This window comes from Lactuca saligna, chromosome 2 (assembly GCF_052625555.1).
Source record: "Lactuca saligna cultivar CGN05327 chromosome 2, ASM5262555v1, whole genome shotgun sequence".
Taxonomy (NCBI): domain Eukaryota; kingdom Viridiplantae; phylum Streptophyta; class Magnoliopsida; order Asterales; family Asteraceae; genus Lactuca; species Lactuca saligna.
In genome coordinates this window covers 102,296,267-102,311,986 of record NC_136418.1, presented here as the reverse complement: position 1 = coordinate 102,311,986, position 15,720 = coordinate 102,296,267, and the positions used below count along the sequence as shown (strand labels likewise).

Sequence of the window (15,720 nt, the reverse complement as noted above, 5' to 3'; positions counted from 1 at the left end):
ACCCGAAAAAACCAAATATTTTGGGTAATTACGTAGTTGGTTGAACTTTGAAAATGTCTATATTGATATCCTGACTTAATGGGACTTTAAGTCATTGATGATGAAAACAAAATTTGAAAAAAAAGTCTAAAATAATGTAAAAACTCAAAACTACAGATAACAAAATGTTAATCTGACTTTAAACGGATTAGATATATATGTTTTAAAATTTTCATATAATACAAACTACAAAAAAAAATAACTAAAAAGTTGAAATTTTTTAACTTTGATATCCCGACTTCGAGAAACTATAACTTATATACAAACTCTAATCTACAAGTTGGAAAATAACCGATTGTGAATACAACTTCAAACAATTGTTTTAATATTTTCACAGAATACAAAAAACGTTGAAAAATTAAAAACTACCGGCTTTGCTATCTCGAATTTGAAGAACTGCAAATCAACAAATAGAAAACTAAATTTGACAAATTTATTATTTAAATTCATGTACAAACTCTAAACTACACACCGGAAAAAAACACATATCAATCCGACTTTAAAACAAATCATATATACATGTTTTAAACTTTTCACGTAAACCGGTTCCAACCCCTAAAAGTGGTTCCGATTCTTAAACCCGGTTTACCTGACCCTGACGGACCCAAACTCGGATTCTCCGAAACTAGATAAAACATTCTTTAAACCCAGACCTACATATTCTGGTTCTAACGGTTCTCATCCCTACTATTGTAATAGAATAAAACTAAAGTAGAATGCTATAACAAGCAAATAAATAAAAAGACATTTCTATTTTTGCATTTAACCAAATTTACCCATCTTAAAAAATTAGTGATATCATATTAGAATACATTTCGTAACGTTTGTGAGAACCAAAAATTGAAATCACAACTCTCTATATACAAACCAACAAGAGCATATAATAAATAATGTGACCAAAAATTGCATATAAAGTTGGCGAATATGAATAAATTCTAATACTAATTTTTTCAAAAATACCATCTTTTTAAGAACCTGTCTTTATATCTTTTTGTTACAACAACTTAAGCATTATATTATTAAACAATAAATACAACCAAATAACTCATTCATTTATATTACATTCTAAATATAACCACACACTTCAATCAACCCAAAAATATATAAACTCAATAAACCTTTAACAACAAATTTAATATTAATGAATAGTATAACACCAAATCACAATATTCCATGATGATAAGATAACTTTATTCTCTAAAACAATTTAAAAAAAAAAAAAATAGAAATTTTTAGTTACTTTCATAAAAAAACCTGATTATTACTGAAGATGATGATTCAAAGGTGGGTAAAGAGGAAGAACAGACCCTGGAAAATCAGTCCTCTGTCCAGCAAGTGAATAATAAGCAAGCAAAGAAGGTGGTTGTCTTTGCTCCATATTTCCATGTGCCACGTCATCATCATGTCTTTCAGAACTAATCAACTCCATATTCCAAAATGCCCTTGCCATTCCCAAAATCCCACAACAATTTTCACTCGCTTTATACCCCTGAACCCATAAATACCTCAAAGAAGCTAAATTCATCACAAATGAAGAAACTGCTTCTTCACTAAAAGCACATCCTCGCATTTCAAGCTTCTGCAACTTCGGACACCCTTTTGATAACTCCAAAATCCCCAAATCAGAATCACCTGAAAACCCTAGAAGCATGTATCGAACATTTCGTGCGTATTTACCAATATACCCCAACCCGACATCGGTTAATCCACCAGGTCGAAGATAAATTCCTAATCTTTGTAGCTTCATGCATCCGTTGAGTAATGCTCGAACCCCGTTGTCCAAGGGTAATTCGGTAATTTGATCTTGTTTATCGAGTAGGATGATGCGGAAATCGTAGAGGTTTTTCAGGTGAGTTCCTATACATTCGAATGCTTCGTTTGATATGTCTGTGACGTTTACGTGTAAGCATTCTAATTCAAGGCATCCTTGTGCTAGGGAAATCAAACCGGTTTGTGAAACTAAACCTTCTTCATCATCGCCTCTTTCGATTTTGATCCTGCGAAGCTTCTTGCAGAATTGGCTGATGATTTGTAGACCTCTGTCGCAGATTACGTCGCGGGTGTCGAGGATTTCTAGGTTTGGACACCTTTGGAGAAGAAAACAGTGGTCGTCTGTGTCGAATAGAGCGTAAAGAAGATCGAGTTTTGTTAAGCGGGAAGTGAAAGGGATGATTACTGGGATTTCGGGTTGGCTCATGTAATTCAATGCCATGGAAGTTAGAAGAGGAGGGAATTTCAGTCCGGCGTAGATTTCAGGTTGATCGCTGAAAGCGCCACCGCCGAATTCTTGTAATTTCACTGCGTAGTTGAAGAAGTCGGAAAGGTCTGTGAGGTCGCATTCGCTGATTTTCACTGATACTAACGATTCGCTGCAGTTTTTTGCGATGAGTTCTAAATCTTTGAAATTGAACTTAACCAGATCTGTCATGTAGAAGTTTAACGATTCCATGGCTGTGTTACGCATAGCTAGCTCATGTAACCATTCGCCATCCTTTTCGACGATTAAGCTCTCTTGTAGATACAGAATTCTCAAATTGTTACACCGCTTACCGATTTGGAGTAGTCCGTCTGTTGAAAACCCTGAGCACAAATCAAGCTTCAAAACCCTAAGTTCTTGACCCCGGGTTCGGGTTAATAAATCGATATCGGAATCACGAACAATCATTCGCCGGAAATGGATAGATTTCAAGCAATTTAATGAACTCGAGATTTCTCTAACCCATGGCGTGACGTAACCACCCCAATCCTCGGGGATCAGATCGAACATAGCTGCTCGTGGCTTTCCTTTTATGGTTAACGACTCGAGAAGGGGAAACCGTTGACGAAGACGGAGAGGCGTCGTGGAGTAACACATAGCGATGGTTACATGCTTCCGTGTTACACCGTCGAGCTCGCACCATTTCCGGCAAACTAAAGAGACGGAGCTCCGGTCACGGCAGTCGTGTATGTACGGTACTACGCAGTTGAATACCGTATCGGTAAACTCGCTTGAATCTGTTTCCGATCGAAACGCCTTAAGATCCTCCTGCATATTCTTGAATTGCAAAACCTGAAAGTAACTAATCGAATTGAAAAGAACGAAAACCCTAAAAGGGTTCTACTTCCACTATTTCTTCTTTGTAGAACAAAGCCGAATCATTTCAAAAACAGGAATTAGGAAATGAAAGAGTGAAACTAGGGTTGTTTTAGCACGAACGGGAGTCCTGTCGCCGGAGAAAACCAGGGAGGATGCCGTCGTTTTTGAGATAAGGACGGCGGAGCCAATCAAAGACGATAAAATTTGTTAGAAATAAATATGGATTTTGTTCGGCGGTTAAAGCGGACAGAGAATCGGGCCGGGATTATAAACCCTTTGAGAGTGGTCCCCACCATTTAACTACAACCATTTACTTACACGTATTTTCAAATGGACCCATATATTTACGAAAAATCTTCAAACCATTTCCAAATGTCGACTGTTTAATTAACAAATTAATGTTATTATTTGGGAGATCATTTTCTTCATAATATTTCATTCCAAACTATTTATATTTGGGGTAATTACTGATCTAGTTAAATTTATGAAGTAATTAATAATTTTTAGCTAAAAATTAGTAATTATCTCAAAATAGCTCATAAAACCGTAGGTATTTAAATTCAGCTATTGTTTCGTGTTTAGTGTATTTTTTTTCCTCATTTTGAAGATATAAAACGGTAGGTTTTTGTAAAATCTACGGTTTTCTCTCTACCAAATACGGTTTCTCAAACTGTAGGCTACGATTTTTGGTAAAAAAAATACATTATTTTATTTTATTTTTTTGCCGAAAACTATGGTTTGGGTTGAAGTTCACAGTTTTGGATTGAAGTCTACGTTTTTTTTTAAAAAAACTTACGATGTACGACATTGTAATCCACAAACTGTGCATTAAATGGTTGTACACCGTAGGTTTCCAAAAAACCTACGGTTTTATTATTATTATTATTATTATTATTATTATTATTATTATTATTATTATACGGTTTTAATTTTTTTTCTGTTTTTTTCAAAAAAAGTTATCCACATCTACAAAAACTACTCCTAATCAACAATACAGTAAAATTTTCATTAAAAATGGACGTACCTCATTGTTCTTCCGGTGTTCTTTTAAGAGAAAATAGTAGACAAGGGAAGGAAAAATGAAGAAAAATTAACCTAAACTAAAAATAAGAAATTATATACTTTGAGCCAATGCGAAAGAGTAGCCAATTGCAACGAAAGAGTAGTTTTAGAGCGTTGATCGTAGTCAACTCTAACTAGTCTACTTTTTCGTGGGTTGGTTTGGCTAAATTGTTTTTTTTTTTTTTTTTTTTTTTTTTTTTTTTTTTTTTGTTATTTTTGGATAAATAATTAGTATTTTTGGCTATATTATTAATTTCCCGGTTATATTTTCGTTGTGGCTGGCTGATGAGATGTGATGCAAATATACATTGGAATTTAACTTCATACATTTCGGACTAACATCACTAAGCAATAGAAAATGTAAAATTATGAAGTTACTAATTTCAACATTTATCAATATTTTTACACTATTTCTTGGTATTTTTGTAGATATTGTTTTAGAGATTGTTCATCTATATTTCTAGTAGTGAAAATAGTATATTTAATTAGTTTATTAGAGTTCATGTTTGTAGTGGGAGATGATAGGAAAGAATAAAAAGACATTGTTCCAAATTATACAGTTATTTTGTGAATTTAACCAACTATATCAATTTTTCTATGTTGGTTAAATTGATAGCTTCAAAGTCCATGTTACATATTAATCAAATTCGTCCATCTTTTGAATGTCTCAGATCAAACATAGTTATGCAAATTATTGACGATGAAGATAGATATTTTCTAAGTATTGTGACGGTCCAGTTTGTTGTTAATCATTTTGTCGAAAGTGGTGATAATCGATTTGTAGGAAAAAATTGTTCTGGTGGAAATGGATGGCCTGGTACCGAAACAAACTAAATGTGTAATTTATTACCTATGACACTAACTCATATGGACCTGGGTAATGCAAAACAAGTTTCTTACGACAGGCTTATATGTGAGGGTGATATTAGGTATAAATGTATGAATGTTGCTCTTGATGGTATAGTGTTTGATAGATGGAAATTTTCTAGTGTTTTTTTTTTTTTATTATGATGATGATACTGAGGAAATTGTGCCTTAACATCGTACAGATAATTACCCATATTATTTTTCTTATTCTAAATAAATTAAATTAAACTACTCATTGGAGAATGTCAGATTTGTTATCATTGCCTAAATTTTCAACCCAAAAAATGTAACGTTTCACTAGACCACATCCCATATTCACATATCAAGTTGTTACAATTGTTCAAAATCAAAGAAGATCTTAAACGGACATTAGGAATGAAATGTGTTGTGGAGGATTTCAAATTACGAACAAAAAAATCTACAAAAGAGATATTTGAAGCAATTTGCTTCGTTAAAGATTGTAAATGGCATCCAAGACTCTAAAATATAAGATTACATAAACTTTTCAAGTCCAAATATTAGCATAAAACCACACTTACTCAAACACAGTTCTGATGAGTTAAGAAACTCTTAGATCGATTAGATTTTCAACAGGTTAATCAGTAAAACAAACAAACAAACACAGATAACGCAAGATGTAATCAAATAATGATTAATGATTCACATGTAGTCACGCCTCAGCAGAGCTCGATGAAGAACTTCCACTGTAGAGGCGAGCTAGGGTTTGTAGTACAATCAATGACAATAATTATGAAAAGCAAAATAATGTCTTTACTAAGGATGCATGCATGCACCTTAAATACTAAACCCTAATGAAATAATCACGGTTGGACATGCCCAAACTGGATAACAAAACTGGGCAAAGAAACGAGCCCAAGACGCAACTCATCTTGTCCTAACAATATCCCCCTTTGTGTTATTAAGGAGCGAGACTTCACTTAGGTTTTGCAACAGAATACTTCTTGACCGTCTTGAACACCTTCGGTACTATGATATACCACCGAAGCATGTCAGTGAAGTACTTTTTTGTCAACATCGCTATTCCACTTACACCTGTTCACCAGATCAACGATATGTTCCAAACAGGATGTGGAAAACAAATGTTTATCATCGAGAGAAAACACGAACTTTTCTCCCTATTTCCTTGTAAACATCACCGTTTGGTACTTTGAATCAATCACTCCCAACTTCATTCGGTTTGGATCATGAACTTTCCGAATCGGTTTGATAGTTGGCCTTTTTCGCAAAACCGATGAGATTTCTTGATCCATCAGGGCGACTTCATGAATATAACACGCAATCATTCGCTTGATATGATCAATAATAGGCTCGTACTGTTCCACACTAGTAAGCAGGATGTTGTTCAGCAGGATCTAATCGTGTCGATTTAGATTTGGCAGATCAGCTAGAGAGATGTGATGAACCGAACTCTCTGATCCTCTTGTTACTTTGAACGTCACGTTGATGAATTTTCTAGCAGGAGTCGTCTTCATAACCTTCACAGTTGTAAGCTTTTGAGCACTCTAGGTTCGATGCTGTGGCTGCGCAAATTCCATGTAGTAATCAACCAAATCCCTGTCTGTTTTCGGATTTGGAGAGGGAATGGAGACTGTTGGAACAAAACTGTGAAAAACAAAAGCTTTCCTTGTGATGGGCATATCAAATTGGGAGTCTTTAGAATTCTCACAATCAAATGAAACGAATGGTTCAAGCCAATGCGTGCTTCAAGAACCTATAGCTTCTTTTATCATGCGCACCAACACCCATAAAGGAAAAAGTACTTTGCGACTTTCCAATAGGTCGTGAGCGTCCTTTTGCTTTCGCTCCCTTTCTTCAACTTCTTTAGCAATTCTAGAGTTTTCATCTAGTTCTCCGTCTCGATTTCTTCTTCTTAGAGCCGCATCATCATTTTGTTGTTCTTCTTCTTCCATGACCCTTTTGCCTTTGTCATTTTTACCAGAACCCGAAGCTTCATTATGTCACACCCCAAAACCGGAACGAAGAAAACGTTCTGGGGTGGAGGATGTCATGCTAAGTATCACAACATATGCAATATAGTAATCAAAGTACAACAACCATTGCATTAATAGTAATAATTTTACATAGGTTACATTTAATAACAACATTGAAGTAAATACAGAGAATAACATAAAGTGTAGCTCGGTACAAGGCTGTCTTCACAAAAGCTCCCGGAGTGTAGCTGTCTACTGTCGACATGAGAATACAAGTTATTTTGAAAGCGAGTATCAACATTTTAATGCTGGTGAGTTCATAACTATAAAATGACATTGGTTATAAATACATGTTTTCTTCAAAATAATCTCATAAAAGGTGGTGGCTTAGAATTTACAGAGTAATAGAATCCTTTCCAGAAAATCCTATATTTTCTAATAAAAATAGTCTTCTACCAAGACCCAGTTGTTTTATGTTTAAACCAAGGAATATCACTACTAAAAGCAGTCTTCTACCAAGACCCAATTGTTTTATGTTTATGGAGTAATTTCCCCCAAAATTACAATCATTATCAAAATATAGATTATACTTTAAAGAAACATGTGAGAAGATCACAAGCAAAAGTGTAACAACCCGAAATTCATATCCTTAATTGTAACCCTTTTTGCGACTCGTTCCGATCATCCAATCGCCGTTTCCGATTTCGTTTTCGTTTCCGGCCTTTTATTAAGTTGTTAATGTGGGTTTTATTTTATGACTTAATAAGTGTCTTAATACCCTTAGAACTCATTCTAACGCCTCATATTAATGATCAGAACATTTCTAGAATCAACCATATCGGGTTAAGGCAAATTGGCCGGGTGCGACCAAAAGCCCCGTTTAACGCCGGTATCGGATAGAATTTGTGACATCCCCAAAATCACGGTCAGAAAAGACCGGTTTTGTTTATACTTTATTTCAAAATCAGAGTTATCTTTTAATAAAAGGGTTGTGGAATTTGTCCCAAAACAATAATATGATAAAGATTTATCAAAAGCATTTCCATAGAAATGTGTTTCATTAAAAGACTCGGGATGTCATGTTCGTACAGATCAAAAGTATAAACAGTACACTATAAGCCTTACTACATTATTTAATATCTACAGGCCTATATCCGTAATCCCTCGTCCAAAACATCACACCTATGCTCATGCGCCACTACCTGTAATACATAAAAACTGAGTGGGTCAGGCTTGGGAGCCTGGTGAGCACATAGGGTTTTCAACCCACAATAAATAGGTTTATTAATTTCATCAATCAACAATAACCTGATTACCCGTTCCCGTTATCCTCACTTTACGTCCCTAAACACCTATCACAAGGGACCTAGCCTAAGGATCATCATCGGGACGGACACTACTGCTAAGGGGATTCCTCAGCAATAAATGTCCTAATAGGCAAACATGTGGGGGATGGAGTACATCTGGTGAGCACACAGTTCAAATAAACACACAGTTCAAATAAACACCTACAAGTTGCGAGCCTGCTAGTGTTCCACTAGACTGTCTAGAATAGTCCGTGGTCGTCATCTATACTCCGCTAGATGGCTGGATCATCAATAACATCTATAACGAGGCCTCTCATTATTTTATTTTGTCACACAACAACTATTACATCTACCCATGTTTTACCCAACACATTTTGTAGATATAAAATACATATACAGTTTAAATCTTTGAAAACATGTATAAAACGTTCATCCAGCATAGATAGCAAGTATTCAGATAATATGCACACATAGCACGTAATTTATATTAAATACTTCATATCTATGTGTAAGTTGAAAGTAACTATGCACTCACCGGAAAAGGTGGTGATTCCGAACTCAGACAGCGCTTCGCTTCTTAAAAAGAATTTTCTTCGACGAAACCTAGTATTATTACCACTAGAGTTTAGTTTATTATTCGTCGAGACTAATTAATAGTCTAGCTGCTATTATTATTATATAAGCGTCAAAAAATACTTATATAACCCATAATAATAGCCCAAGTATTTATTATAAGTTCCTAATAACGTTACTATAATTAAATAAAAGTTATATTAAAAATAGCGTAGGCGTAGCTCACTTACAGCGGGTTTTATAGAAAACCAGGATTTGCTTGGAGCAGCATTTCCGAGTCAAAAAGCTCTTCTTCTTGGAGCCTTCGAGCACTCCGGGACTTCCGCCTCGTGCTAGGGAGGTTCCCTAAACTTTTCGGGGGATTTCGGGGCTAGAGAGAGGTTCTAGAGAGAGAGAGAGAGTAAAGAGAAGAAAGAATGGGAAAGGTGTGAAAAAAATGAGGGTGGGAGAGGTGGTATTTATAGGGTGAAATGTGGCTGAACTTGGTGCCACATGTCACCATCTGGTGGCAAGCCTTGGGGAGAAAGCAATGGCCAAGATGGTGTCACATCACCCATTTTCGCACAACACACTTCCGGCTTCTAAAATCCGTAACTTTCACATACGACCTCCGTTTTTGACGTTCTTTATATCCACGCGTAGGTAATAATAAGATCTACAACTTTCATTTTGACACCGTCAGCTAATTCTCGACCGATCTTAAATTTAACAATACAAGGAGATTATACTGTTAAACGTCTGCGTAAAATTAATAACTTCTACACACGGACTCTGTTTTTGTCTGTCTTTTTACCGTTGATTTCCTATTAATGAGATCTTCAACTCTCATTTACGTTGCGTAAGCCAAAAACCGCTCGAACTAAAATTCGAGTTTCAGGCCGTGCACTACTAAGCCGAATCTTAGATAAATCATAACTTCTTCATACGAAGTCAGATTTGGGCGTTCTTTTTATCGATGTTCTTAGTTTAACATATTCTACGACTTTTGTTTAGATTGATAAGGCTAAAAAGTCTTCTATCGTAAATTCACTATTTACGTCTCCCGGTGCCGTGCCGGTTTTGCCGTAAAACTTCGGCGGGCCATAACTTCTTCGTTATAGCTCGGATTTCGGCATTCTTTATATGTACGGAAACCTTGAGACATATTCTACAACTTTATGTAGAGATATCGGGATTATCTCACACTTTAATTTTGACGCTCATTTTTATTCTTTATTAATTATACATTTATAATTAAATAATAAACACATAAACACACATAATTCACATAATACTCAAATATTTCATATTTATTACTTCAAAAAGAGTTACAATAGTTGACCTAGACTATTACATTGACAAAAATGCTTAGCCCTGAAAACCCGGGCGTTACAATTCTCTCCCCCTTAGGATGATTCCGTCCCGGAATCATGCATCAGCAAACAGATGTGGATAGCGACTCATCATGTCATACTTTGTTTCCTAAGTGAGATTCGGCCCATTAGAATGTTTCCATCGGACTAGCACCAAGTCGACCATCTTGCGTCGTAACTTCTTAGTCTTACGGTCAATAATTGCCTTAGGCTCTTCGATCAGCCTTTTATTCTCATCCATCCTTAATTCCGAGATTGGAATTATGTCGGGAACATCTCCCATGAATTTCCTCAAATAACACACATGGAAGGTGTTATGAATACCATTGAGTTCTTCGAGCAATTCCAGCTTGTAAGCTTGGTTCTCAATCCTCTGAAGAACTTTGAACGGTCCAATAAACCTTGGACTCAACTTTCCTCGTTTCCCAAATCGTATAAGTCCCTTCCACGGTGAGACTTTAAGTAAAACGGAATCCCCAACTTCGAAGGTTATCGGTCGTCTTTTCTTGTCAGCATAGCTCTTTTGACGATCCTGAGCTGCTAACATTCTTTCCCTAATCACCTTCAATTTCTCAGCAGTCTCATGGACTATCTCGGGGCCCATAAACTGCTTCTCTACGGCTTCAAGCCAACAAGACGGCGTACGACACTTCTGTCCATACAAGGCCTGATAAGGTGCAATCTTGATGCTCGAGTGAAAACTATTGTTGTAGGAAAATTCTACTAGAGGTAAGTGCTCGTCCCAATTCCCTTGGAATTCGAGGGTACATGCTCTCTGCATATCTTCCAACGTCTGAATCGTTCTTTCACTCTGACCATCAGTTTGCGGATGGTAAGCAGTACTCAAACACAACTTTGTACCCAACTCCTCTTGTAGACTCCTCCAAAACCTTGACGTGAAATGACTATCACGATCTGACACAATTGTAAGAAGGACACTGTGAAGTCTTACAATTTCCTTCACGTAAGCGTTTGAGAGCTTATCCATAGACCACTTCTCGTTGGCGGCTATGAAGTGTGCACTCTTGGTGAAACGATCCACGACTACCCAAATCATGTCGTATCCGTTCTTCGTTCTGGGCAGTTTAGTCACAAAATCCATGGTGATGTCTTCCCATTTACCCATGGGTACAGGTAAAGGTTCTAAACTCCCATACGGTTTCTGATGTTGTGCCTTAACCCTTGCGCATGTTACGCACTCGGCCACATACTTCGCAACATCGAGCTTCATCGTCGGCCACCAGTAGTAGGGTTTTAGGTCCCTATACATTTTAGTGCTACCGGGATGAATCGAGTACATGGTCTTGTGTGCTTCTTCCATTAGAAGATCTCTTATTCCTCCCGTCTTAGGTACCCAGATTCGATCTTGGAATACCTTCAGTCCTCAACTGTTTGTACCGAACACTAACGTTTTTCCCAAACGTTCTTCCTTTCGGTCATTCTTTTCTAAGGCTTCTTCTTGAGCTTTCCTGATACTTTCCACAATCGTCGAGACGACTTCAATTCTTAACGCTCTTGGCCTTTTTCTTTCAAGATTGACTTTCCGACTGAGAGCATCAGCAACAATATTTGCTTTACCTGGGTGGTAAAGTATCTCACAGTCGTAGTCCTTGAGAAGCTCTAGCCAGCGTCGTTGCCTCATGTTCAACTCCTTCTGATTAAAGAGATACTGGAGACTCTTATGATCAGTGAAGAGCTTGCACTTCGTGCCATAGAGGTAATGCCTCCATATCTTTAAGGCAAATACTACCGCTGCCAACTCCAGATCATGAGTGGGGTAGTTCTTTTTGTGCTCTTTCAATTGTCGAGATGCGTATGCTATCACCTTTTCTCTTTGGGTCAGAACACAACCCAACCCGACTCCAGATGCATCACTATAAACCGCAAAATCTTCAACTCCATCGGGTAGAGAAAGTATCGGTGCTTCACATAACTTCTTCTTTAGCTTCTCGAACGCCTCATCGTGTTTCTCACTCCATGTATACGTAGCTCCTTTATGGGTCAAAGCTGTTAATGGAGAAGCTATCGAAGAAAATCCTTGGATAAATCGTCGGTAATATCCGGCTAATCCTAGAAAGCTTCGAACCTCCGTGGGACTCTTCGGACGTTCCCACTTCATTACAGCCTCGATCTTGGCGGGGTCAACCATTATTCCTTCTTGGTTAACAACATGACCCAAGAATTGGACTTCCCGTATCAAAAAGTCACATTTGGAGAACTTTGCAAAAAGCTTCTCCTTCTTTAACACCTCCAACACTTCTCGTAGATGCTTGCCATGCTCCTCCTGGCTTTTCGAGTAGATGAGAATGTCGTCGATGAACACTATCACAAATTTATCGAGGAATGGTTTACAAACCCTATTCATCAAATCCATGAATGATGCGGGAGCATTGGTTAGTCCGAATGACATAACTAAGAACTCGTAGTGTCCATATCTTGTTCTGAATGCAGTCTTCTCAATATCCTGCTCTCTCACCTTCAGCTGATGATATCCTGACCTAAGATCGATCTTTGAGAAGTAGCTCGAACCTTGCAGCTGATCGAATAGGTCATCAATCCTCGTCAATGGATACTTGTTCTTCACCGTTGCCTTATTCAGCTCTCGGTAGTCTATGTACATCCTCATGCTTCCGTCCTTCTTCTTCACGAATAACACCGGAGCTCCCCAGGGTGATGAACTAGGTCGAATGAATCCGCTATCCAACAAGTCCTGAAGTTGTGTCATGAGCTCCTTCATCTCCGTCGGTGCTAATCGGTAAGGTGGCTTTGCTATCGGTGTTGTTCCTGGTAACAAGTCTATACGAAACTCCACTTGTCTATCAGGTGATAATCCGGGAAGATCTTCGGGAAAGACTTCCGGATAATCGCACACAACCGGTATATTCTGCACCTCTTTCTTTTCTTTCTTAGCATCGATTACGAATGCCAAGTATGATGCACATCCTTTGGACAAACATTTCCTGGCTTTCATCAGGGAGATGATTCCAGAAGTTACTCTGCGTTTGTCCCCGTACACCATAAATGATTCCTTTCCGGGTGGGTTTATCCTAACTATCTTCTTTCGGCATAATATCTCGGCATCGTTGGCGCTAAGCCAATCCATACCCAAAACGATGTCGAAACCGTTTAACTCTATGGGTAATAGTTCCACTTGGAATTCGTTTCCGTTTAGGTCAATGACGATGTTCCTAATACGATTACTAACAGGTACGAATTTGCCACTGACAACTTCTACAATCAGGGCATTATCTAGTTTTTCTACAGGCAATGCTAATCTTCCACCAAATTTATGCGACACAAAGGAGTAATTGGCTCCGGAATCAAATAGTATATTTGCAGGCAAGCCATTTACAAGAAAGGTACCTGAAGCGATGTCTGCTGCCTCCTTCGCAGCCTCGAGCGTCATCTGAAAGGCTCTCGCCTTTGGCTTTGGTGGTATGTTGGGCCTTCCCGCATCTTTCTTCTTTGGGCAATCCTTAGCAATATGCCATTCTTCACGACACTCGTAGCACACCTTCTTGTTGGTCGTGCACTCATTGGCATAGTGCCCTGTTTTCCTACACTTGTAGCAGGTTACTTCATCGCCACATTTTCCCGAGTGCTTCTTCTTGCACTTCTCGCACCATTTAAATTCGTTTCCTCCCCCGAATTTTTTTGAACCGAACTTGCTCTTCTTTTTGTTGGGTTTAGCAAACCCTTCAAATTTCCTCTTCTCGCCAACCTCGATTTTGCTGGCAGCTCTTCCCTTAATCATGTCCTCCACAGACTTGGCAGCCCAGATAGCTGCCTCCAAAGTAGGTGCCTGACGTACTGGCACCGCGTACTCCCATGGAAGTCCCTTTGCGTACTTATCAATTTTCGTCAGCTCATCCGGAACAAGACGCAAGGCAAACTCCATCTTTTCTGTGAAGTTGTTCGTGTATTCATTGATTGATATGCTTCCCTTCTTTAGGTTTAGAAACTGGTTCTCTAACTCTAGCAGGTTTTGAGCCGAGCAGTATTTTCGTTTGAATTGCACCAGAAATTCTGCCCATGTCAGTTGCAGGGGCTTGTTGGGCCTTAAAGTCTTCCCCAAGGTATTCCACCAACGTACCGCGCCTCCTCGAAACTGACGTACTGCAAACGTGGTCTGTAGCTTTCCTCTGCAACCGCACGTCATGAAAGCTAACTCCATCTCCGAGATCCAATCCATGACCCCGATTGGATCTTCTTTTCCCGTGAAATTCGATGGCTTGCAAGTCAGAAAATCCTTGTACTTGCATCCATTCCTCTCGACTTCGTCACCTTGGTTGTTTTGTTGAACTATTGGTGGGTTGGCTTGACCAACGGTTCCACTGTAGTCTCCTTCCTCAGTCTGCCCTTCGTTCAACTCGGGCTGTTCGATTTGAATAGTCGCTTCCTCTCGATTTTGCTGGAGCAAACACCTGGTTTCCTCCATTTGACGATCCAACATTGCCTGGATCATCGCTTGCACTCCGGCCATCGTTATTGGTCCGGCAGCGGCTTCCACAACTGGTATTTGCTCGATCACGGGGGGTTGGTGTCTGTTCCCATTTGCGTTTACGTTTTCCGCTACGGGTCCTTGCCATCTTGATCTATACACCGAATAAGGTGAATTTAGATCTTTATTTAGGAGAGACGTTTTAAATCGTCCTTATCACTCCGAAACGTTTACATGCTAGTTCTAATAGCGTAGTCGTACGTTTAGAATCCTAAACACATAAGGTTTCCAGATCCGGTCGGCAACAGACCATAGATCCGAACAAAATAACAGCATAACATGCACAAAGCATTTAGCACATAAAAGCATTTTAGGCACAATTCCTAAAATAAGCTAGTGCTCACACCTCACAATCATCGCTTAGCATTCTAAGTTTAAGTCTAGAAATCCTATAAATTCCTAGTTTGCTTAAACTAATGCTCTGATACCAACTGTGACATCCCCAAAATCACGGCCAGAAAAGACCGGTTTTGTTTATACTTTATTTCAAAATCAGAGTTATCTTTTAATAAAAGGGTTGCGGAATTTGTCCCAAAACAATAATATGATAAAGATTTATCAAAAGCATTTCCATAGAAATGTGTTTCATTAAAAGACTCGGGATGTCATGTTCGTACAGATCAAAAGTATAAACAGTACACTATAAGCCTTACTACATTATTTAATATCTACAGGCCTATATCCGTAATCCCTCGTCCAAAACATCACACCTATGCTCATGCGCCACTACCTGTAATACATAAAAACTGAGTGGGCCAGGCTTGGGAGCCTGGTGAGCACATAGGATTTTCAACCCACAATAAATAAGTTTATTAATTTCATCAATCAACAATAACCCGATTACCCGTTCCCGTTATCCTCACTTTACGTCCCTAAACACCTATCACAAGGGACCTAGCCTAAGGATCATCATCGGGACGGACACTACTGCTAAGGGGATTCCTCAGCAATAAATGTCCTAATAGGCAAACATGTGGGGGATGGAGTACAT

At 38.3% G+C, this 15,720-nt stretch overlaps 1 pseudogene; it reads right to left on the bottom strand.

Annotated features, from left to right (window-relative positions):
• Positions 1-1,148: 1,148 nt before the first annotated feature.
• LOC145031262 (coronatine-insensitive protein 1 pseudogene) lies at positions 1,149-3,346 on the bottom strand (annotated as a pseudogene).
• Positions 3,347-15,720: the final 12,374 nt, after the last annotated feature.